This window comes from Canis lupus, chromosome 24 (assembly GCF_003254725.2).
Source record: "Canis lupus dingo isolate Sandy chromosome 24, ASM325472v2, whole genome shotgun sequence".
NCBI classification, from domain to species: domain Eukaryota; kingdom Metazoa; phylum Chordata; class Mammalia; order Carnivora; family Canidae; genus Canis; species Canis lupus.
Window position 1 is genome coordinate 46,551,115 of NC_064266.1, and position 24,696 is coordinate 46,575,810.

General features: G+C 67.4%; 1 long non-coding RNA gene across 1 annotated transcript; it reads left to right on the plus strand.

The window, feature by feature from the left end:
• Positions 1-14,332: 14,332 nt before the first annotated feature.
• Positions 14,333-24,496, plus strand: LOC118352180 (uncharacterized). Its single transcript, XR_004808914.2, has 2 exons — positions 14,333-14,953; positions 24,338-24,496. It is a non-coding gene; the product is annotated as an uncharacterized LOC118352180 (long non-coding RNA).
• Positions 24,497-24,696: the final 200 nt, after the last annotated feature.

A 24,696-nucleotide genomic window follows, 5' to 3' on the forward strand; every position in this document is an offset into this window, starting at 1 on the left:
TCGCCCACCCGGCCGGCCCTTGGGCGCGGATCCAAGCCCCTTGCACCCCTGCCCCCCACGGCCTGGGGGTGACCAGAGGTTAACCCTGTTTACCGGCAACAGAACTACGTCAGGTTTCGCCTTTCAACCCATCAGCGCCTGGTCTAGGCGGTGACCCCAGCTCCTGGCGCTCAGGGTCCGGCTGGAGGGGCGCTGGGGGGCAGGGGCAGCGGGGAGCCCCGGGAGGCCTGGTCGGAAGTCAGCGGGCGGCCCTGCTGCTGGGCTGCACCCGGGCCCCGGCTCCAGGCCTGAAGCCCGAGCCAGGCCACGGGATCGTGAGACGCACACGCTACGGAGTGGGAGGTGCCCGGATACAGCAGGCGCTCAGTGGCGGTGGCCACGCCCGTGGGTGCCGCCGCCTTCCTCTCCACCTGCCAGGGTTCCTCCCGCCTCTGCTCCAGAGTCCGGGCGCCCCGGGAGCCCGCGGGCTGGGGAGGGGGCTGTCCCGTCACCTGACTCTGCCCCCCCCCCCCCGGGGACCCGGCCTCGGCAGGAGACGCCGCAGGGAGCCGAGGGGGGCGCAGGGTGTCAGGGCCGCCCCTGCAGCCGGGCCGGGCGCTCGGTGACCCTGCAGGCGGGGCCTGGGCTTCCAGGGGCTGCGTCGGAAGGGGTCGCCCCGACGGGACCTGGCACCAGGGAGGTTGTGGGGGAACAGGTTGGGGTCGGGCTACTGAAATGACCCCGGGGACTTCGAGTCAAAACGGCCACCCTGCCGACCGCCACCCGCTCCCACCAGCAGCACGGCTGGGGCGCTGCGACCAGTGCCTTCTCCTCCTGGACGTGAGCTCCGCACCTTGTCTTCTCTCTGGCCCGCGGGGGAGTGGCTGGTGCCCCCCGACCGCCGGGGGAAGCCTCTGGGGGAGAGAGGACCCAGGACACCGGGTCGCGTCCTCACTCGTGGACGGAGGCTGCGGAGACAAAGGAAGCGAGCACGTGCTGCGCGGCCGGGGCGGGGAGGCCACCCTGGCCCACCTCCCCCTCCTGGGTCCCCACCAGGGCCGGGAGCTCTGTGGAGACAGGTGCTCTCCACGGCCAGCCTCCACCTCCGCGGCCCCCCCGTCCCTGCGGCCTCCCTGTCCCCGCGGCCTCCCTGTCCCCGCGGCCCCCCCGTCCCCGCGGCCTCCCTGTCCCTGCGGCCTCCCCGTCACGCGGTCTGCTATTAGCTGATGCCATTTGGCCTTCACGTTTGAGGCGAGGATGGTGTTTAAGCCCCTGTTTGTGTTGTGACCGGCTGGGTCTTGGGAGACAGATACATTTTCAAGGGGCACTTGTGACACATTTATTGCTGGAGCTGATTAAAAAGCCCGAGCTGGTCTGGGGGGTGTTGTCGCCATATTCATTTACACCCCCAGAGATCACGGCTCCTGCGCGGCTTCTGGTGGGTGAATCCCGGCCCCCCAGGCCCGGCCAGGCCGTCGTTCAAGGGAGGGCTCAGCGGGCCTCCAGCCCAGCCCTGAGGGGGCTTGTGGGGTCAGGCCCCAGGCCGGGCTCTGGGGGAAGGTGGCGGAGGAGGGAAAAGCCTGGTCCTGGGAGCTGGAGCCTGAGGCATCCGTGACGCGCTCGCCCAGCATCCCTCGGGGGCCGTGACCATGTACCGCTGGGGCTGGGCTTGTCCCGGGGGCTCGGGGGCGCATCAGCAGTGACCGGGGTGCTCAGGGCCCTGGGGGGGCCCGGAGGCTCGGACCGCTGGCCCCTGCCATCCAGGCGGCTGAGGGCACCGCCAGCTGCAGGCTTTCCAAGGACTGTCCTCCTGGCGGGCAGGAGCCGCACAGCTAGGCCGCCACCCAGGACACAGGAAGGGTGGGTGGGAACCCCCTCTGCTTCCGGGGGGGACGTCGGGGCCAGGGCAGGCGGTGACAGGGTCGGGCACTAACGGGAGGCACCTGCCCCCTCGGCCCCCCGCCCCCTGAGCCCTCCCAACATCCGACTCAACTTGGCTTCTTGGAAAAGGCTATTCTTGGGTCTGCCCAACAGGTGCCGAGCGCGGAGCTCGCATCTGCGCTGATGTCAGCCTCCCGAAGTGTCCTGGTCCGGTGCCGAGGCCGCCTCTGCCCCTGCCGCGGGCCGGCGTCACCCTGGCCTGGCTCCGTGGGGACGGCTCCGGGCTGCGGCTGGCAGCCAGCGTCCTGGTGCTCGGGCCTCACCCAGGACTAGAGAGGGCTTGAGACCTGAACGTGGGCACAGATAGCTCGTCTTCCAGGAAGCCCTCCTCGCCTCCCCACGTCCCGGTTCCGTGTCACTGCCGGCTCAAAGCCCCGGGGGGGCCTGCGCTGTGTGCGAGCTGGTGTTTGGGTCCGATTCTAGGCCAGGCCCTGTGCTAGGCCCCTTCCCCAAGGCTGGCACGGTGACCCCCCGATCTGCAGAGCAGAGTCCGGGCCCCCGACAGGCTGGCGCCCTGTCCCAGGACCCTTCACTCACGGAGGCCGGAACCCATCCCAGAGCCGTGTCTGCTCACCCCCAGCCGCTTTCCCCGTCTCTCCACCCCCGCCCCCGGCCCGGCTCCTGCCAAGAAGGGAGCCCGTGGGCCCGCTGGCAGCTGGCACGGTGGCCGGGTCTCCATAGTTGATGAAAGCACAGGGAGGAACCAGAACGGAGGCCAGCGTGGAGGCGGAGGGTCATGATGGACAGAAGGAAATTTATATTTGTTGGCTTGTTGGCATCCAGCTGCCTCCGCAGTGACATAATCAGGAGGATTTTACTGACCGGGCAATAAAACAGCTCACAACCGCGGACGCTCGGTGCCTCAGCAGAGCTGGCCGCGGGCCTCACGGCCTTGGCCAAGGTCACTCCTGGGGCTCAGAGAGGCCGCCTCGGGGCTGGTGGCCCCCAGACGCTGAGCCCCAAACACAGGCAGGCCCCGGGGGGCGGGGGGCTGGAGTCAGTCCCAGACAGAGTTGAGGCGACCCGCCCCCCACACGCCCGGCTCCTGGCCACCCTGCCCACCCCTACGGCTCTGCCAGCAGTGCCCACCAGGCGGTGACCCCCACCGTTAGCCGGGTGGCAACCTCGCCTCCTCAAGTCCAGGGGAGCTTCCTTGGTGGGGGAGGGGGTGTTGGGTGGAGAGGCAGTGGGACCGGGTGAGCTGCACAGTCTTCGAGGAAGGGGTTGTGTGGCCTGTGGTACCAGAGCGAGGTCTGGGGTGCCCACCCTCGGACGGAACCACGGGCATCGGTGATCCCCTGGCTTGGCCGGGCGGGGGCAGGATCACACCGTTGCCCAGAGCATGCAGCAACAACAGGGTGCAAATCACCCACTATCTCAGTGAAAAAGCCAGATCACGTGAGTCACGGGACCTGGAGACCACTGGGTCGGGGCGGGAGCCCAGGGGGGGCCTGGAGACCACTGCAGCAGGGCGAGAGCCGGGGGGCCTAGAGACCACTGGGTTGGGGTGGCAGCCCAGGGACCTGGAGACCAGTGGGTCTGGGCGGGAGCCTGGGGGGCCTGGAAACCACTGGAGCAGGGCGGGAGCTTGGGAGGCCTGGAGACCACTGGAGTGGGGTGGGAGCCGGGCAGCCGCAGGGTGACGGCAGGGGTGAGGAGGGTGTTGATGGCTCAGGCTGGTGTCTGTGCTCCGTCTGCCATGTCACATACGACCACGTCCAGCGGCTGAAAGGTCCCCCATTATACCCCCGGGTCTGTGGCTCACGGGTCCGGCCCCGTGTGCTTGGCTTCTCCGCTAGCGTCTCCCTGGGCTGAGACCCAGTATGGCTGGGGAGGCTCGGAGCTCTTCCCGGCTTCTCTGGTTGTCAGCAGGATTCAGATCCTTGTGGTTGTAGGGCTGAGGTCCCCGTGTCTGGTGTGGCCACAGGCCCGTGGCCCTCAGAGGCGGCCATAACCTGGGTGTTGGCTTCCTTTGTTGACACCGGCTGGATGGCGTCCTGCTGATGCTTTTCCTTTGGGAGGTCTCACCTGACCAGCCCGGGCCCACCCAGCAGATTACTCTTATTGACTAACTTGCAGTTGATTGATCAGTGCCCCGATCTCGGGAGCGATTTCCCAGCACCTTTTGGGCTCTGCTCCTCTCAAGGGGCGGGGACGTAAGGGTGCGTGCTCTAGGGGGCAGGGGGTCTGCTTTCCTATAGGTTTGTTTGCAGAGGAAGTAGAGGACTCTGAGTCCCCGTGCCCCAGAGGGCGGCCTGGCCGGGAAATGTCCAAGACCCCACGCTGATGGAGATGGAAGGGCCCTGGGGCAATCCTAGGGGACCCCTCGAACCCAGAAGAGTTTCCCCCCCGATGCTGGATTCTCAGCCCAGATTGTGGGAAGCTCTGCCAGGTGCAGGTGCGCCCCCAGGTCCGGGGTGTGCGGGGCCTCAGGCCTGCTCTGCCTCTTACAGATACCTGAGGACTCAGATTCAATAATTTATCAGGTCACATAATAAATTCAAGGAATATCTCCAAGGCTTTGAGAACCCGGATTTGACTTCCCCGGAGTTTTACGACCAGGCCCAGCCATCCGTCAGGACCCAGCGGAGGCCCATTTGTTAAAGGGACAGCTCCCCTCAGGGCAGGCCGCTCTCCGCTTCCAGGAGGATCCGTGCTGTGCAGAAGGCAAACATCCCCCGGGGACCCCACGGGCCGCCACCCCAGGCCTGGGGCTCCCATTGCCAGCTGCTTAGAACCTCGGGGCAGAGGCCCACGGGGGGCCGGTGGGGACGACGGGGGTGGGTTCCACTCTCGGGAGCCCGGCCAGACGCAGCGGCCTGGGCTGTACTCAGCGTGGCGCACACACGTCCACATTTGCCAGGTCCTCTCCTGGGGGCTGTGGCGGGGGGAGCCCTGACCATGGGAGGTGAGAGGGCTTACCCTAGGCCGGGCGCCGGGCCACCTGCCCCCAGAGGTACGTAGGGTTAGATCATGAAGCTACAGCAGCGTTCTCACCTCCCAGCAAGACCTGCCTGTGGGGCCAGGAGGTGCCCATCGCCATCACCATCGCTGTCTCCATCCATCACCATCGCCATCCTCCTCGCCATCACCATCACCATCGCCATCTCCATCACCATCGCCATCTCCATCACCATCACCATCTCCATCTCCATCTCCATCGCCATCGCCATCGCCATCGCCATCTCCATCGCCATCTCCATCGCCATCTTCCTCGCCATCGCCATCGCCATCGCCATCTCCATCACCATCACCGTCACCATCACCATCACCATCACCATCTCCATCTCCATCTCCATCGCCATCTCCATCTCCATCGCCATCTCCATCTCCATCGCCATCGCCATCTCCATCTCCATCGCCATCGCCATCACCATCACCATCTCCATCTCCATCTCCATCGCCATCGCCATCGCCATCGCCATCTCCATCGCCATCTCCATCGCCATCTTCCTCGCCATCGCCATCGCCATCGCCATCTCCATCACCATCACCGTCACCATCACCATCACCATCACCATCACCATCTCCATCTCCATCTCCATCTCCATCTCCATCGCCATCTCCATCTCCATCGCCATCGCCATCTCCATCGCCATCACCATCTCTATCTCCATCACCATTGCCATCGCCATTGCCAGAGAGCCAGCTGCCAGCCCACCTTTATCCCCACCAGAGCTAATGGGGGAACTGAGACAGGTTAATGGTGTTCTGGGTGAGATGGGGATCTGTGAGCCACTGGGGGCCCTGGGGCTGGGCCAGGGGCCCCTGTGTGAGTGGACAACCCACTCTAATGCCCCTGAAGAAGATGCAGAGATAAAGGAGAGAGGAGGAAATTGCTCTTGGCTCACAGGCAGATGCGCCGTGGAGGAAACACACTTTGAAGTCCAAGAGAGCTCCATGAGGATGAATACCGGCCACTATGGGCTCCATAGGGGCACCCCACCTCGAGGACCTGTGGAGGGAGCCAGCTGCCCAGCCCTGGGATGACCCCCTGAGTTCCCGAACCCTGTGTGGGACGTGGGCCCTGGGGCAGGGATGCGGCCATGAGCCCCAGTGTCTGACGCGGGTCCAGGTTGGCTCCGGGACTCAGCGAGGTCACGGCCATCACCCCAGTATCTCCCCAATACCTGCATGGGGGCGCCTGAGAAGCTGGTGGAATGCAGATCCCTAAATGGCACCCCAGGCCCTGACCTGGAGGAGGGTGAGGGGCTTGCCTGTAGCCCTTCACCACGACTTTGGGGTCACTGTCAGGAGCTCCACACAGGGACCGGGGACTTTATGATGAGCGCACAAGGGCCCTTCAGCCACAGCGGCGCCCCCTGAGCACCCGCAGCAGAGCCAGAGGCAAGGGAGCCCCCGCCCCACCGAGCCCAGGTCCTCCCACTGGGCACAGCCTGACGCGGCACGTGTCCTGTTCATGGCCGTGTCCGACGCGGCCCCAGGCACAGGCCCAGGGACAGGGCGGCCCAGAGGAACAGCGGCAGGTGCCCACGCTGCCCCTGCTTCCGGCCTGGGTCATGGCCCCGGGTCTGTGCCCTTCAGCCGATGCTTTGCTCGGGGCTGCTGGCTGGGCCAGGGCGACCACGGAGCGAGTGCGTGCTCGGGAAGCCCCTACCCGGAGCCCGGCACCCACGGGCCTGCCGCAACCTGGCCGGTGGTCAGCACCGTTGTCGTGCGGCCACTGCCATCACCTCCATTCGAGGAGGGGAAGGTGCTTCTGGGGCCCCGACCACAGCATTTGAGGGAAGCACCGGGCTACCAGCACAGGCCAGACGAGGGGATCCCCCACTGGCCCAGATCCGATGCTGGCACCTCCTCCCGGCCCTGACTGCCGAGGGGCGCCTCCTTCAGCTCGTGGGGACCCCCCTCAGGGTCGGCACCGACGACCAAGCCCACGGAGCTCAGGCCCCCCGGGGCGGGGGGGGGGCGAGGTCGCAGGGAGGTCAGTCCGAGGAGGGAGCTCCCAGGAGGCAGGAAGTGCGAGGGGCGTCCCTGTAGGCAGCTGGGACACCTTGGCTGTGGCCGTTGGGGCCCGGCCACCCTCTCGGAGGACACTGCCCCCCGCCCACCCCCCCGGCACGGCATTAACCCACCGTGCTGTGACATTTATAAATGTTACATGCAGGGAACCAGAAAACCCATCCCAAATTAAACAAAGCCCCAGAGAGCACCTGCGTGGGCCCCGGGGAGGAGCCGTCCTGGGGGCGACGCTTTCATCCTCTCCCCGATGGGCCTCTCCGGCCTGCGCTTTGGCAGCTGTCCAGCTCTTTGCCCCAAATGAGTTTGGCACTTTTTTTTTTTTAAGCACCTTTATAACAATCTGAGAATGAATATTTATAGGGCAAGAACGAGGGAACCGGCTAATTGTGGCTGAGATCCTGCTGGATCAACACCCCTCGGCTCCCGGAGGGCAGCGAGCGGCACGGGCAGGGCTGCACCCTGCCTCCTGGGGGCTCCCTGCCGCGCTCCCGGGGCTCAGCCGCGGAGCAGATGGGGTGGGAAGCCTCACCCAAGCAGGTGGCGCTGCCACTCAGGGGCCCTCAGGGGCTCCGGGGACACTCTTAGGACAGGCCCCCATGTGCTGTCCTGCTCTGGGAGCCGGGGCGCCGGCCTGCACAGGGCGCGGCCACGACTCAGGGCCCCAGCGCCCCGCGGGCACCCATCAGGGTGGCCTCAACTGCAGGCCCTGGGCACCTGGGGTCCACGTTGGAAAGAGGAGCCCTCTGAGTTCCCCCTCCACCCGTCCTGCTGAGCCCTGGGGAGGGGAGAGGGGCAACAGGTGACGCAGGCACCACTCCCTGCATTGGCCCGACGGGGATGGGGATGGTGGGGGGGGTAGGGGTGCGCAGGGAGCACCAGGCACGAGGTGCAGGGAGTCCCTTCCACGCAACGTCCCCAGACCCTGCACTCGGGAAAGTGGGGTTCGCTGCCCTGGACGGAGGGGCCTCCCCTTTCCCGCAGAATCAGGGGCCCAGCGGGTCCGGGGCTGAGTGGTGTGTAGACACTTGGACCCTTGGGCCGGTGGCTCTGTCCGTTCTCTGCATCTCGAGGGCGGCAAAGCCTCCTTTTGTGCAGAGCCTGAGAAGAAAAGATGCGTGGCGGTCCCCGGGGCTTCCTGCCGACGCTCCTGCGTGTCCCTCGGAGCTGGGCCTCCTCTGCGGTGGCCGGTGGCACGGGGCTGGCGGTGGCGCAGGTGGCCAGACCGCAGCTTGGACCCTGAGTCCCCTGCTTGCCGTTGTCGCCGGGTGGCAATGCTCCGGGTCACCCTGGCTTCTTCCCGGCCCACGGGGCCTGCGGCCAGCGCTCCACCAGGTTCCTCTTGTCCACGGCCGGCCCTTCCCCAGCCCCCTGGCCACGAAGGCCGTGTCCATCCTACTTGGCTGTCCCCAAACTCCTGGGACAGCAGGCCAGGCCCCTGCCGGGTCTCCCACGCCCTCAGAGAGTCCGCAGAGCGTCTGGGACCACCGTGTAGTGTCCACGATAGGGTGTGGCCCATGGAAGGGGAGAGGGATAAGGCCTGTGGATGGAGACTACGTGATCCTCTGTTTTAAAGCTCGCCCTGAGGGTTACACCCCTGCAGGAGCTCCGGAAAACTTTCTGCTGTGGGTATGTTTTTACGTTTAAGGCAACATTTCTTAAAGTGCAGCCAGAATGGCCTCGTTCCCCCCGCCCCCCGCCCCGTGGGCTCCCGGACTTTGTGCTCAGGATCTTCCCTCGCCCTGCACGTGCGAATCTGTCTCTCGATCCAGAAGATGTTTCCACGGGGCCCTGTGGTGCGTCTGCGGGACCGGCAGGGGTGACCGGGCACAGGCGGGGGGCCAGGCTCCCGCTGAGCTTCCCTGGCACCCGAGGGGAGTCCGTGCAAGCCTCCACAGCCGAGAGGTTCAGGGCGGGGCACGGCCCCTGGGCCCCCAACGCACACCCTGGGGGCAGAGGAGAGGGCGGGGGTCGAAGCGTGGACCCCACGGCCCCGGGGGTGACCAGCCTGGAGCCCCCGGCCAGGAGCTCTGTATTGGGGGGGCTCATCGCGGGCAGGTCCAGGCCGCCCTGTGCCAACGCTCCTGGGAGGCCCCAGGGTCCCGCGTGGCCAGGTGCCCAGAGGAACCACGTGTGTACGACGGTAAAGCTGTCACCGTTCCGGACGGGACGTCTCTGGAAGCATCACTCTCAGCTGACATCACGGCCATGAAATACGACTGTCCTCATGAGCTGTCAGGGAGGTTTGCCCGCGGCCGTCACGGCCACGTGTGTACACGCCCGTGAGCGTCTGTGCGCGTGCACGCGGGAGCTTGGAGGCCGGGCCCAGCCGGGGACCACGTCTGTGACAGCCCTGCTGGCCCGGGGTCAGCTGGCCGGGGCGCAGGCCGGGCCCGCGAGGAGGGTCCGGGGCTCGGGACACTGCGGGAAGCCGGGCAGCCTGTCCTCCGGGGCCCCACCTCCCTCGAGAGCCGGGAGAGCCCTTCCCCGGCCGCCCCTGCCTCGCTCAGTGTGACCGGTCGCCCTGCCCAGCCCGGTGGCCCTCCGAGCCCCACCACTGGCCCTGCTGTCCTGGGGCACCGCGGGCATGTCGCAGGGGCAGGCCCCCCACGGCAGCTGGCGGCGGGTGTCCTGGGGCAGGAGGGGACCGGGCTGGGCTTCCCGAGGCCCTGATAACATGAGGCCACGCGCTCAGTGGGTTAAAACACAAATTTATTGTTCCACAGGAGGGGTGTTGGGGGAGGGGAGGTGCGGGCTGTGCCCTCCGCGCAGCTCAGGGACGCAGGGACAGGAGCTCAGCCCTACCTCGGGGCCCGGCCCAGGGCGTGCGGTCCGTGGGGAGGCCGGTGCAGCGGACCCTGGGCCCCACTCACCTTTGTTGTGTTTTATTTTATTTTTTATTTTATTTTTTATAGTCGCACACAGAGAGAGAGGCAGAGACACAGGCAGAGGGAGAAGCAGGCTCCATGCACCGGGAGCCCGACGTGGGATTCGATCCCGGGTCTCCATGATCGCGCCCTGGGCCAAAGGCAGGCACCAAACTGCTGCGCCACCCAGGGATCCCCTTTGTTGTGTTTTTTGAGGGAAACATCACACGGAGAAAGCTGCCACTTTAAAGTGAATATGGGCACACTCGGTGCTGTGCCGGGGCCACCTCTCTCATTCCAGAACGTTCCAACCGTCTTCCCGCCCCCGAGGAGGCCGGCCTGCACCCCTCCTGCCCAACCTTCAGGCACAAAGCGTCGCAGAGCCCGGGCCTCGGGGTGGCCCCTGGCGTCTTGGGGCTGCCTCGCTGCCGCCCGCGTCCCTGCTTCATTCCTGGCCGGGGCGGGGAGTGTCGGGGCGGCCTGCACCCCCAGCCCCGCGCCCAGGGGCGCTGTGAGTCCTTGTTTGGTTTCTTGGGCTCCAGCCTGGGGTGCGATTCCGGGCCTGCCGGTGTCGCCGTGGGAGGAGCTGCCATTTTGCCGGGTGGCTGCGCCCCAGGTTGGCGCCCCAGGTTGGCGCCCGAGGTTCCCGTTTCACATCTTTGCCGACACTTGTTGTTTCCCGGTCTGGGAGCTTCTGCGTGTTCAACGGCCGTCCCGGCGGCAGAGAGGCGGCTGCTCACCGCCGTGCGGACCTGCGTCCCCTGCCGACCAGTGACATCGAGCGTCTTGTCACGGGGTCCTTGGCCGTCACGTGTCTCCTTTGGGGACACGTCCGTTCAAGTCCCCGCCCATCATTTCGGGGCCGAGTCGGGCCTGAACAGGGACGGGCCGTTGTGGCGAGTGGGTCAGCTACGCTCTCATAGTTGGACCAAATTTTAAAATAAAGCCTAGGTTTTGTTTTATTTAAAATTCGTGGACGAGCGAAGTGACCGGGAGCCGGGTCTGTTGTCAGCGCCCCTGGGAGCCCGCACGTCCCACCGACCCTCCGGGGGCACTGGCCCGGCCTTGCCCTGCCCCCCGCAGACTAGAGCCCGGCCTCACCCCCGACCCCAAAGCCGAACACACATTGCCACGGCTCAGCCTCGGCCCCGCGGCCCCCCCCCCCCCGCTGCCCCCGCTGCCCCCGCAGTCCCTGGCCCCCCGGCCGGCGGGTCGACTCCTTCCTTCACTCCCTCGGGAGATCCTCCGCGCGGTGGAGACAGGAAGGTGAGGGATAGAGTAACCCTGGTGGGGGCCTTTCCTGAACGAACGGCACAGCATTAGCCCCCCCCACCGTGGGGGCTCCGTTACCACCCACGGGCCACGGCCCCACTTGACAGATGGGAAAGCTGAGGCCCAGAGAGCCAGGGAGTCGCCTGCCCCGTGGCACCGTCTGTGCCCAGGGGTCTCCTGCTGGGGCCTTCCTGGGGGCTGCGCCCCTCTGTCCAGGCAGGAAGATGTGGCGGGACGCAGAGGAGGCCCCCGCCCCCCGCCGGCCCCGGGGACAGCGCTCCAGGAAAAGCTCTCAGTGAGAAGCCACCGGTCCCCGGGGCGCTCCGGGCTCCATTACTGTCCTCCGTGCTTCCAGGAAACGCCCGTCTCCAGCGACCGCTCCGCCCCCGCTCAGCCCGAGGGGTGAGAGGCCCGGCCCGGAGACCACGCAGCTCCCAGCCCCCCGCGCCACAGGCCCCGCACCGGGCCCCCCCACCCCGCCCGCGCCACCTGCCACAGCCCCTGAGCAGGGCCCTTGCTCACGCCCCCTCGGGGCCTCCTGTCCCAGCAGCCCCCTCGGCCGGGCCTTCCCGTGTTGGCAGAGCCCCCCCCACCAGCCTCCCCTCTGTGCACCCCCCTTCCCGCTCCCGGGAGGAGCGCCCCATCCACCGGGGGTGCACTGGCCTGACCGCCCCCTGCTCTGTGGCCGCCTCTGCTCCGTCTGCTGGGCCGGGTCCCCAGGGCTGGCCAGAACCCCAGTGCGGCCACGGTGGCCCGGGGCTGGGTCGGCCCAGCGGCTCTACCCTCACCCTGCGCCATCCTGCCCTTGTGGCACCTGTGGCCTCCTAGCTGACCCCGGCCAGGCCAGGCCCGGGGGCTCCTCGGGGCCCCTGTTCACCCCACAGAAGCCGCCCCTGACCTCTGACCTGCATGGCCCCCCAGGCCCGGCCATCCCTTCCCCAGACTTTTCCTCCCGGAGCTCCTCCCCTCGCAGCACGGGGAGTGCGGCCTCCCCGACCTGCACCCCGGTTCCCTGAGCCCCGCGCGGCACCGGCTGCTCGGACAGACGGACGGACGCAGCTACTGAAACGAGGATGAGTCCAATGAGATCGAGCCGAGGCTCGGGCTGCAGCTGCGCCAGCCCCGTTCGTTGCGAGCCCTCGGAGGCCACAGCGCCAGGCGGCCCCGCTGGTGAGGGCGGCGCATCGGCATGTGCCGGAGCGCGCCCCCAGATGGTGCAGGGCCCAACCCCGCGGCCCCGGCGTGAGGCCCATCCCCGTGTCCCTGTGGCTGCGTGGGCGCCCGTCGGGCTCGCCGTCGCGGCTTCTTCCAGCCGGGCACCAAGGTGGCGTCGCATCACCAGCCCCCTTCCTGAGGATGCCTGGGGGGGACGCCCGGGTCGGGGCTGGGCCACCTCCTGGTCTCCCTGGGGCGGGCTTCCGTCAGCATCCGGGGTGGGGCCCTGGGGGACAGCAGGTGCCTGGGCAGCAGCCGGATGGCGGCCACTCCCAGGCCGCCCCTGCCCTGGGACCTCAGGCAAGCCTGTCCCTCCTCGTCCGCAGAGGGGATGATGGGAGACCCACCTCTTAGTGATGCTTTAGAGACCAACACGTAATCCGCACAGAAGCTTCTGGAATGCCCGGAAATGCTCGTGCTGTGGACAAATGAACAACCTGCTCTGTCATCTGGCTTTGTCCTTGAGACCCTGGGGACCCACCAGCCCATCTCCCGGGAAGACACGGCCCCGGGCCTCACCCTTGTCTGCATGAGCCAGGCTGCCCTTATGAGGGCGATTCTCCAGGTGACTGTGACGGGGCCTGCTCCCCACTCTCTCCCCCTTCCTCACCTCCTTGGAGGCTCACTGACAGGAGCCAGCCCCGGGGACAGGCCACACATCCGCCGCCCATCCCCCACCACCTGCACCCCCAGACGCCCTGGCTCCCTGACGTCCTCGCCCAAGCTCTGTGCTGCCCTCCTCTCCCAGCCCCTCACCCCCACCCCCACCCAGAGAGGGGTCAGGGGCCGTGCGGGTCCTCCGTCATGATCAGGGGTTTCAGAAAAGACCAGGCGGTTTGAAACCTCGCAGGGTCCCCACCTACCGCAGGTGAGCCCAGGACCCCACTTTGGCCTCCCAGACGCTCAGGGCTTCCCAGGAGCCCTGGCACCCCCCCCCGCCCCCTCTGCTGCCCAGTCTCCTGGGCCGCATGGTGGCTGCTGGCTGGTAGTTCTGCACCCCCTCCTCTCCCCTCTGCACCCCCTCCCCTCCCGTGTGCCCTGGCATCCCGCAGCTCTGGGCCAAGGGTGACGTCAGGGTCCCAGGCACATGGGGGCCTGCTCAGAGGGGCACAGACACCCGTTCCCCACACCTGCAGCGAGCCACAGGAGGGGCCAGGCTGGTGGATGCTTTCTGGAACAATGGGCATCTTGCTGCTTACACTTGGCCAGGACTCCACAGACCGGGAGGCTAGCAGTGTCCCTGCCTCCCCACGAGGCCTGCACCCCGCTATTGCAGTGCCCCGTCCTGTGTCCCGGGGGCGCCCACGCAGCTCACACAGTGGTGGGGGACGGTCGGCCTCCGCGGCCAGGCCCCGTGAGGACAGGTGCCCGTGTGCACTATTACATCATTGCGGCCTGACCCCGGGATGGGGGCGCTCCGAGAGGAGCAGGCGTGGGGGCCGGGGTCTCGCGCTCACGCAGGCCCCCGGGGGCAGGCCCAGGGCAGACTGTGGCAAGCCTGGTGGCCTGGCTCGCTGTCCAAGGTGACCTGCGGTCCTCATGCCTCAGAGCCGGCTCGGGAGCCTCCGGAAGTCCCGGAGGCTGTGTCATCACCTGACCCCCGGCCCCCATTCTGGGCGAAAGGGCACCGAGTGGGACCCAGTCCCCGGAGGCCCAGAGCAGGGCGGCGATGGCAGGCCTCCCCGCCTGGCCCGAGCCCCGGGGGCCGCCCGGGTCTCCCCTAGGAGCAGGCTGCGTGGCCTGGGAGGCTGCTGCCCTGCTGCCGGAGGCGCCTCTGTACTGGGCGAGGCTAAAAATAGCAGGGGGGACGGCAGGGCAGGGACAGCCGGTGGGAGGCCCGTGGGGAGGGGCGGAGGGGCCGAGGACAGCAGCCCGGGCCCAGGACCGCCGTCAATGGCGCTGGCGCTCCCACCCTGTTCCCGGTGGCCGGCCAGCCGAGGCCCAGCTGACACGCTATTTTTTCCCCTGCTTTACTAAATATGGTCAGGGAGCACAGCCCGAGGGGGCCACTTGGCCGGGGCCGCGTGTTTGGGATGCTTGGCCGGGTATATAAGGACTGCAAAGGTGAGGCCGGCTCCTGACCCGAGGGGGGCCCCCACGCCCGCTCCGGCCCCTCGGGTCAGCCCTCCCCTCCCTCGCCCTCCCCTCCCCCCCTGCGTGTGTCTCGGCGATGGGCTGTGTGCATGTGCGAGCCTGCACACCCGCGGGACCGGCCCCTTTTGTTCCACCCTGACCTCTACCTTGCGCTGACCCGGCTGGGGGTGCGGAGCGTCTGCAGACACAGCCCCGAGCAGGGAGGGGCTCAAGGTGCGCGGCTCGAGGTGGCTCCTCCGTAACTCTGCATCGCCCGCCAGTCCTGCGCCTCTGGTCCCTCCCTCCCTCCCTCTCTCTCCCTCTCTCCTCAAGATCTCCCTTCCTGCTAAGTCTGCGCTGCTGCGGGAGGGCTGGGGGAAGGGCAGGGTGCGGAGGGGGGTGCGCGGTGTCTTCTTTCTCTTTGCCTGCCCCCCACCCCCAAGTGCGGTCGCCTCCGAGCTCCGGCCTCCCCCACCCCTGCATTCGCGATTGGCTCCGGGAGAAGGTGGATGGTGCTGGCGCGGCTGCAGCATCTCCCCGGGAGCCACGCGGGCGCATCGTACCGGGAGCCGCGACCCTGCGCCCGCTGCCGCCGCTGTCGCCAGCCCGGCCGGAGGGGCTCCGCGGTGAGTCCTGCCCAGCCGCCGGACGGCCCCACAAACTTGCCGGCCGCCGCGGTGGGGGTGTGCCTGCCGGTGGGTGGGAGCCGCGGCCGCGTGCTTCCTACGGGGGTGCTTTGGAGTTTGCTCCTGGCTCGCGGCTCCGTCCGCATTTGGAAAACTGCAGAGCCAGCAGCCAGCAGGCCGGGAGGGCGCGTCCAACCGGGATGCACGAACTTTGACATGCGGGCATTTCGGAGGCAGCGGCTGCCTCTGGACGCCCAGGGGCGGATGGGGGTCCTGGTGCCGGGGGAGGGCGGGGGGGCTGGGGGAGGGCGCCGTTGACCTGCCCCCCGGCACAGAGCTCGGCGCCCGGAGTGGGGAGTGTGCTTAAACTTACCTTGGAACTTGCAGCATTAACCGTGGAGATGCTGGGGCAGGGGGGTCGCCCGCGGCTGCCCGGGGCAGGACTCTACTCTCGTAGATCCCGCCGTCCCCGTCGGGGTGGGGGGTCCCTGTGCTGGGTGCACACCGTGGGGGTGGGCGGAGACCCCGGGGGCTCCGTGGGGGTGGGGTGGGGTGGGGGTGGGGAGCAGCCAGGTGTCTCTGCGGGGGAGCATGACCTCCACGCGGCTGGGGTGGGGGTCACAGCTGACGAGGTAGGGCAGGGTGCCAGCTCACCCCCCTGCCCCGTGGGGTCCCTCGGAGGCGGCTGCTGCTTCTGTCCTGCCAGGATGGGAAACTGTTTGAAAAGTGGCCGGGGTTCCTGCTGGAGCAGGGCAGAGGCTCAGGGGGCTGTGGTTGGACCCGGGCTGCCCCTCCTGCCCTTTGGAGCCCCGACTTTGCCCTGAGCTCCAGACCGTCTGTGTGAAGGCCGGGGAGGGGGGAGCGTGAGGAGGGTCCCAGGCCCCAGCAGGGCTTCTGAGGCCTCTGTGGTCGCTGGGGGGGGGGGTGGGGAGATGTAGGTGCCAGGCTCCCGTTCCCGGGTGAGGGTCTCTGGAGGGCACATCCCGGGGTGCGGGGGGCAGAGGGGGGCCTGGGGGTGTCCCGGTTGCCTTTTTCACTCCGGCTCCATGAGGATGATAAATAACAGCAGCCACATGAAAATGGGACATCGCTCCTCAGGATCTTCCTGCAGGGTGGCTCTCTCCTTGCACTGGGGAGCTTCTTGGAGCCCAGATCACCCCCCCCCCCCACAAGGAAAACCCCAGCCCGGCCGTGCCTGGTGCGGCTGCCACAGCCCAGGGACTCGAGAAATTGCTTAGCTGCCAGTGCACCCTGCAGGCTCTGCGGAGACGCGGCCCTGCCCTGGGGGTGGCAGCGTCCGGACACCCTCCCTGGGCCGTCTGCGCGGGACGGGTGGGCTGCCTGGAGGCGAGGGTGCACAGGGTCGCCCCGGGTCGCCCCGGGCCTTGTCTTGCAGATGGAACTGGAAGTGTGTTGGGGCCGGGGGCCTAGTGCTGCCTAGACAGCAGGACCCCGGGTGCAGGTGGTCTGTGTATGTGCCCAGCTGGACCCCTGTCCCCGCGAGCGTGTCCCCTGCTCTCTCCCTCTGCAGGCGCCCAGCGACGTGTGACACCCTCTCCGCCGCCCGGCCGCAGGCCTCAGCCTGGCCACGGCGGGACCTCACCCGTGCGCTGCTGACGCCCCCGGGCCCAGGCTGGGGGGTGGCCTCCCCCTGGCGGGCACCCGACCTGGAGGCCACGCTGCTCCGTGTCAGCTCTCCGTGGTTCTCCGGGCTTCGGGGTGGCCGGAGAAGTTGCTGGGAAGAGGGGCGACTCCTCCATCACGGGCAGACTCTGAGACGCAGTGAGAAACAGTATCGACACAATTAAGCGTTCGAAGTGCTTAGCTTGCCTCGCGCTAAGTTTACTTAAACCTCTTTAACGGGTTCATTAGAAGCCGGTGCTCACCGGGAAATTCATCACCGGGAAGGCGGCCCCGCGTTTGCCTGTAAATTGGTATTGATCAGGCCTGGTGGGGGCCGGGCAGGTGCCACCGGGAGCCAGGTGGGCCGGGCCGCGTCGCCGGGCGGGCAGTGCTCGGTGGCCCCCGGGCGCCCGTGTGACCGCCCGCTGCTGCGAGCATCTTTCAGGTGGCCCCGGCAGAGGCGGTGACACGCCAGGAGTGCAGAGGAGAGGGAGAGGGCGAAGAAGGGAGGGAGGGAGCCGGAGGAGGCGGCGGCGGCCGCCAGAGATGGGAAGCAGGAGCCGCCCGGCCAGGCCCGGGAGCAGAAGGGGCAGGTGGCGGCAGGACCACCTCCCAGCAGCTCCCAGCCGCCCTCTGGAGATGCAGGGTCCACCTGCTACTGTCCTTGTCACGCGTGTCTCCAGAGGCAGAGGCATGACGGCGCCCTGCCCACGCGGGCTCCGGTTCCTGGGAGGCACAACCACCAGGGACCTGCCCCGGAGGCCGCCAGCTGCCCAGGTAAGGCCTGTCCCCTCCCGGGGTCTCCTGGTCCTCCCACCTGGGCTCACGGCGAGCGGTGCTGCTCCCCGAGCACTCGGGGTGGGTTCCCTCTGAGCTCTGGCCTCCCCGTGCACTTGGCTGGGACAAGGTGCCCAGATGGAGAGGGAGGGTGCTGGCTGAGGCTCGCACGTCTCCGAGAGGAAACGCGCATCCCTTCTCCGGGGTGAGGGTGGGAGGTGGCAGCCCTGGTCCCTGCTTTTCTTGTTCCACTGACGCAAAACCAGATCACTGTGGGGCGAATGGAGGGATTCTCGAGAGCGCGCGCGTGTGCCAGCCCCGGAGAGCGGGAGGCAGACGGCGCCCAGGTCGGCGGGTGGGGGCCGAGCCGGGACGCGGTGTGCTGGCCCCAGGCAGAGCGCGGGCTCCGGGTGTGGATCCTCCCTGGGGCCCCTTCCCTGAGCCCACGTCTATACCGAACTACCCGCTTGGGGAACATACTTCTTTATATGCCCATATGGACCTGCTAAGCTATGGAATGTAAAGAAGTATGTATTTCAGGTGGGGAACGCTCGCCCGCAGGGTCGCCCGGGGGACAGACAGACGGCCAGCCAGCCGGGCGGCGGCTACGGCCGGGGCGAGGCCTCCGTGGCAGGCTGCCTGGGCGTCAGCGGACGGACCTGTCCCCTGCCGGTATTGTTCTGTCACTTTGCCTGTGTCAGCAGGTGGAAGCGTTCATCAGACATTAAATATTCAACGTGCTGACTGCGGCAGAGGGAAGGTGGCCCTGTGGCAGGCGTGGGGTCCGTGCGGGGGTGGGGGGCTGGGGGGGCAGGTCGAGTGCCCGCGGCTCTGGGGCCTCACTTCCGCACACCCTGGACGGGGTCATCCGCCAGTAGAAGGGGCTGTCTGTGCGGGGGGCGGGAAGCAGCTCGCAGACTCTGGGAAAGCAGCGTGTCCCCAAAGGGTCAGGGAGCCAGGCCGGGCAAGGAAAGGAAGGAGGGGAAGGGGCTCCTGCGGCCACGTGGGGGGCTCCTTGAGGGAAACACCCCGCCCTGGCTCCAGGGGCTGCGCCGAGAGGCAGAGGCCAGGGTGCCACATGGCTCCGCGCCCCGGGTCAGGCCCAGGGCAGCAGTGGGGTCAGAGGCACCTACAGCCCCAGGCCCCAGGCCTCCACTCCAGCCTCTGAAACGCCCGAGCCCTGGAGCCTGGGGGCGCCCGGACGGAGGGCACAGATGCCGAGGGTGGAGGGTGGCCTGGCCCTGCCCCGCGGCCACGCCTTGCCCTGCCCTCCGCCCCCAGCAGCCCGAGCCCCCAGGCCTCCTTGGCCTGCCTAGGGTGACAGCTGTGGGGATGAGCCCGGACCCCTTCTGCGTGCTCTGCCACCGCCCGGGTCCCGGATGGGGGAAGGGGCTGGGGTGTCCCGTGATGGGACCCCGTGTGGCCCAGGGGACGAGGGCAGATGCTCTGTGTGGTGTGCGGAGCCGGGCCCCACAGCGCAGGTCCTTCTCTGGCGAGGACAGAGGGCAGAGAGCTCTGGGGTGGCTGCCAGGGGCTGGGCCACCACGGGAGGGGCCTCTCAGCCGGATCCTGGCCCTAGGGGTGCGGGGAAGCCAGTGTGTCTGCCCAGGGCACGTCCTCCTCGCCTCAGGGCTATTTTTCCAACGTGTGTGTCATCTCTGCTTTTCTGGGCGTCCTTGGCATTGCTGCCCGAGGCCCATGGCAGGTGCCCCAGCCCCTCCCACACCCTGACCTTTGGCAGGAATGCGGCTCTCACATCGGGAGTGGGACGGGGAGGGGCCGGCGGGTAGGCCGCCTCCTCCAGCTGCTGGAAGCCCCGGGGTCTGGGGGCAGACAGGTGCCCTGAGCCACGGAGGTCCCACTACGGAGCCTGCGCAGTTCCCAGCTCCCAGGGGGTGACTGTAGCTGAGGGTCGCTCCAATGGCACCCGTAGCTGGGAGGTAGGATGGTCCTTGGGCATAGCCTTCCTTCCGGCCACTGGGCCCTGGGGGGGTCCGTGCCCAGCGTCCCCGGGAAGGTCATCCTCGCCCAAGTGCTTCCAGCTCCGGCCACAGGGAGGGAAGTAGCAGGGCGCGTGGCCACCAGGGCTGGCCGCAGACACACGGCTCTTCCCCTAGATGCATCCCGCTGTACATTAAGGCTTTACTGCAGGATGTGGTGTTTAAATAAAAGCATTAGTGTTTGGGAATCAGGTTTGACTGAGCATAAAGCTAGCGAGTTCGCAGGGAGAGAGCTGTAAATTGCCACCCGTCTCTTGATTGGCCAAAATAAGAACGGGCACCACTTGGACGCCTCCCCGTGGGAGCCCCGGGGGCGGCTGGAACTTTCTGTACATGAAGCTCTAGCTCCTGGCTTCCCGGGGGAGGAGCCGGAGAGGGAACCCAGAGCGAATGTGGCTTCTGAGTCGGGTCTTTGGGCCTCTCTGCGGGGACAGGAGAGGCCGGCGGGCCTATGTGTGTGCTCTGCCCAGAGGGCTTTTCTGAGATGGTCTGTTACCCCCGACAGGCCGCCCTGGGGCCCCCGGGACCCTTGCAGAGGCAGAGGGGTCTGGGATGTGCGGGGGTGAAGGCTGCACCCTCTTAGGGCTTGCCCACCAACATGGGGACCCAGGTGGTTTCTGTGAGGCTGTGCGGGGACATGGAGGCTGGGAGGGGTGGCCCGTGCCCCTTTCTCTGAGCCCTTGGAGCAGGGCTGCTCCTGGGTGTCCCAGGACAGCTGGGAAACGTTCGCAGTCCGATGGCAAGGCCTGGGTTCCGTGTGTGGAGACGGTGGCTCCGGGGATTGTGACACTCATAATTTCCACCTATCAAATTAGTTCGTCTCTTTCCGGTGACGGCTCACAAAATCCGGCCACGCTCCGTGCGGGGGCTCGGCTGGTGGGGGCAGCCCCGTGGCGCCATGTGCGTGCGTCTACGTTGACCACAAAGTGTCTTCCGTGTGTGTAGCCAGGTGACCAAGGAAGCGGTGGCACCTGCTTCCAAGGAGGCGGCGTTCGCGTCTCGGTCGGACGGTGCACTCGTCACGGGCAAGAACGCGTTTTATGGCACAAGGTTTTCAAGGAGGGGGGGCCCTGGTGAAAGCATCTGTGGGGGGCATGAGGAATCTCCCTGAGGACTGCTGGGCGGAGGGGCCACTGCACGATCAGGATCCCCCCAGGACGGTGTTTATGCGGCCGCAGCCTGTCCATCAAAGTGAACAGCGTGCACTGCAAGTCCCCCCGCCCCCGGCCCCGGGAACACGGAGGGGACCCCAGCAATCCTTAGGGCCAGGGCACAGCCCAGGAGGATGGAGCCTGGAGGGACTGCGGGGCAGAAAGTGGACGGTGGGCAGGGGGCGGGGCCAGCGCGAGGGGCGGGGCCAGCGCGAGGGGGCGGGGCCAGCGCGTTGCATTAATTGTGCCACCTTAGCATAAAGGGTACCGGGCCTCCTCCAGCTTTGTGCTGACTCAGCCTCGCTGGCCGCACGTCCCATTGCAGAGGCCTCCGCTCCCCGCTGCTTGCTCCCTGCCTTTGACGCCTGCTGCTGCTCCGGGGCCGGGAGCGCCTGGGGGCCCGGGCCTCGCCCCTGCCCTTGGCCCACCAGCAGCCAGCCTCAGGTCGCAAGAGGCTGGCGTGACTTTCGGGAGGCGAAGGGGTCCCCAGCACCGCTGCCAGGGGCCCCCAGGAGCTCCCGCAGTCTGCTCCGCCTGTGTCCTGCCCCGGAATCTCTCCACGGGCCCTGCGGGGCCGAGCACCCGGCTGGCCAGAGCTGGGCGCCGCTCCTGGGCGGCATTCCTGGGTTCCCAGTGGGTGCTGCCTTCGTGGCTCAGAGTTCCAGGCTGGCTCTGGCCCTGGGAAGGCCCGGCCCGCCCCGCAGGGAGGGGCTGCAGCTGCAGGGGTGGCGGCTGAGCAGTGCGGGCTGCTGCAGAGCTGCTGCCGTGCAGGCGGCATGTGGGGCTGTGTGCATCTCAAGGGCAGGGACGGGAGGGACGGGAGGGCCATTCTGACAGCCTGGCGGCTGCTCCTTAGTACAGAGACTCAGGGCGATGGGTCCTGAGAAGTGGCGGCGCTGGCACCTGCTCCCTGAGGCGCTGCAGATCTGCACCATCCGCCTGCGTTTGCAGAGGCCCAGGTCCGCTTCCTGTGCTGGGGTGGGGGTGCAGGCCCGGTGTGTATGGCAGGGCAGGGACACCGGGCACAGAGGCGCCTTCGAGGCTGCTGGTGTGCAGCCCAGGGCCGGGCAGCAGGGTCACTGGCTTTCTCCCGTCCAGGGTAGTGGACACCCTTGGATCTGGTGGTGGAGAGTCTGGGGTCACCTCCCTGGGGCCAAGCGTCTAGCTCTCTAGCTTGGGGCACAGAGGACAGGACAGGAGGTTCAGGGCTGGAGTATTTTTAACAGCAGCGGGGGTAAGGCAGCTGTCCGGGAGCCTGTCACGGGGGACGGGGGAGGCTGGAGGGTGAAGGACACCCAGGACAGACGTGCCGCTTGGGTCCTTGTCCCCCTGGCAGGCCTGCCTGCCGACCGTCATGCCCACATATGGCGCCCGGGCTGTGTGTCTGTGCAGCCGCCTGCCCTCCTTGGCCGGTATAAATAGTCCACATTCTCAGCTGTCCAGTTGGAGAGGCTGAACTCAGATGACTCGGGGCCGGGGGAGGCCCAGGGGCGGCCTCCTTGCACCCCACCCACCACCCAAGTGCACAGTTGCGGCTGCGGTGACAGCAGTGCGGGCTGGCTGGGGCTCCGAGCCCTGTCCCTTCCCCACCCGCCCCCTTTGTGGGCGCCAAGTCCAGGCGAGCCAAGTCCAGGCAAGCCCCGGAGACCCTGGCGGGGGTGAGGCGGGCCAGGACCCCAACCCTGGGCTGGGGGCAGTGTGTGCTCAGCAGGCCTCTGCCTGGCCTGGTTCCTGCAGGCTGTGTCCTGCAGCGTGGACGCTGTCGCCAGGGTCCCCCCGTACCTCCTTGTCTGTTGCTGGCCGTGGCCTCCTGTGCTGCACACAGCAGCGCGCCCCGAGGCTTGTAGGCCAGCGGCTTCCCGGGGGACCTCGCTTTCCCTCCACCTCTAACCCAAGAAGCGAATCTCTAACGGTGGAGTTTCGCTCGGCTCTGCAGCCAGTGGAGCAGGTGACCTTGAGTGAGGGAATAAAGGGACCTGCCCAACACCCCATGAGAGCCGGGCACCGCTCCGGGGCTGGAGGCCGGTGGCCACGGGGCACGTCTGCACCTGCTGCCAGAGTTCAGGGCCAGATGCACCCGTTGAGTGGAGTCCTGTCGTGACCCGGACCCGGCGAGGAGAGCCCTCCCTGTGCCCTGGGGGTCGCTGGGGTCCGTGTCTGCGGGCGGGGGGACGGGGACTGCGCGGAGGTGCCGCGGTGCCGAGGGGCCCTCACGGCCAGCGAATTTGCTCCCGGGCCGCCCGCCCTGACCTCAGGGCTCTCCGGGGCGGTCTCGGCCGGGCGCCTCGCTTTCCTGCCGTTACACCGGCTCTCACCCCGGCCCCACCTGTGGGATAATAAGACACAAAAATCCATCTTACCATTTCTGCAAAGAACAGCAAAACGGTTGTGCGGCCCCTCTCGTCCCGCGTCCCTGCTCGCCCCGCGGCCCTGCTCTCCGGGCCTGTTGGAGGCGAAATTTATCTCTAGGACGGGCCCATCAGTTCACTTTGCTCGTTTGGTGACACGTTTATTAAAATCCCGGGCAACTCCGTATTAAACTTTTATCAGTGTTGAGAAATAATACATGTATATTTTTTGAACAGACAGGAAGGTCACGGACGCGGGCTGAGCAGGTCTAGGTGGGCATCCGGCTGGGTGAGCGCACGGGGTGAGAGCTGTTTGGGGGCGGGGCTTCCACACTGTGGGGCCCCCTGGAGACACCCCGAGAGGACCCAGCAGCGCGGGCGCGGGCTGGGCAGGCTCCTTCGCTCCGGCCCTGGGCTGGTGCTGCTCACGCTCCCGGGACTAACTGTAGTTCTTTGCTAGTTATTTTAATAATTAACCAAAATTTGGGATTAAAAATTAATTTCGTGGTGAATCTGAGTGCTAATAGGTAACGTTGCTGCCGGAGACATATTAGGTTACTGATGTTTAAATTTTAAAAGCTTCATAGTAAAAAGCACAAGAGGCATCCAGATAGGAGTTGCTGACAGGCTCCCGGGCGGTGGGAGTCAGGTGCTGCGGCTGGGACGCCCCTGCCGCGGTCTGGGCGCCCGGACCCTGTGCTGGCTGGGGGGGTGCAGCTGCACCCGCGCCCCGCCCCGTGACCTCCGAGTGCAGGGTCTTCGGCCCCACAGTGCGTCTCTGCTGTTGGCTGTCCCCGAGGGGAGGTGGGTGGCACCTCTGCCCTGGGGACCCGGCCAGTCCCACCCGCTGTGCAGGGCGCTGACGCCTCCGTCTGGGGCATCTGGTGGTTCTTCCCTGAGTGGGTGCTGTGTCTGGGCACCTGGGTGGGGGCCGCGGGGCAGCATGGGAGGGACGAGGCCAGGGCCACCCTCTGCGCTGGGATAGGTGGTAGCAGTGGTTAGGGGCATGGGCTGGCAAGGACTACGGACTGTGTGAGGCAGGCACTCCCACATGGGGAAACTGAGGCTCACAGGGACCGAGGAAGCCCTCTCTGTGCCCCCAACTGGTGGGTCAGACTGAGGGACAGCTCAGGGTCCGGGCAGGGGCAGCCTGGTGTGCCCAGGTCGCCCGGGGAGCTTCAGCCGCTCACTGTGTCCTCACTCTGAGTCTAAGGCCCCTTATCAAATGCAGGAGGGCTTCCTGGAGGAGGTGCCGGCTGCTGCTTGGGCCCTGGGGGGCATTTGAGGGGGCAGCGCCAGCAGCCATGCAGCCCTGTGGCCCTGGCGTCGGGGGCATCCCTGCCTCACGGGGGGCCTTCGGGGTGAGGCTGGCCTCAACTCTGGGCGGATGCACCACGTTTCACCTGCGTCGCCGTTTGCTCCGATCATAGCTAATTGGACACATATGCACGCTCATAGCATCTAATTTTCTATCGATTTTAACAGGGCTGCCAGAGTGTTCCGCAGTGACTTCCCCACATCCAGTATCAGTTGCTGCTTAAAAATGCTGAGTGTACGTCCCCGGACGGGACGATTCCATCAGCAGATGTTTAAAAACCTATTTAATTGTGTGGTTCATAAAACGCACACACTGTGTTGGCTGCAGCCTGGTTCTGTCTCACCCTCGTGGAAAGACAGGCGTGGGGGCCGCGGGGAGGGTCCTGAGGAAGCCGCTGCCCCGCTCCAGCCACGGCCGCGGCCTGCGATGCTGGGTTCCCCGGACGCGCGGCCCGTCTCTGCCAGGCCCTGCAGCCCGGGCCGGGGCGCCCTCCTCCCTGTGACGGGAGGCATCGCGCACGAAAATG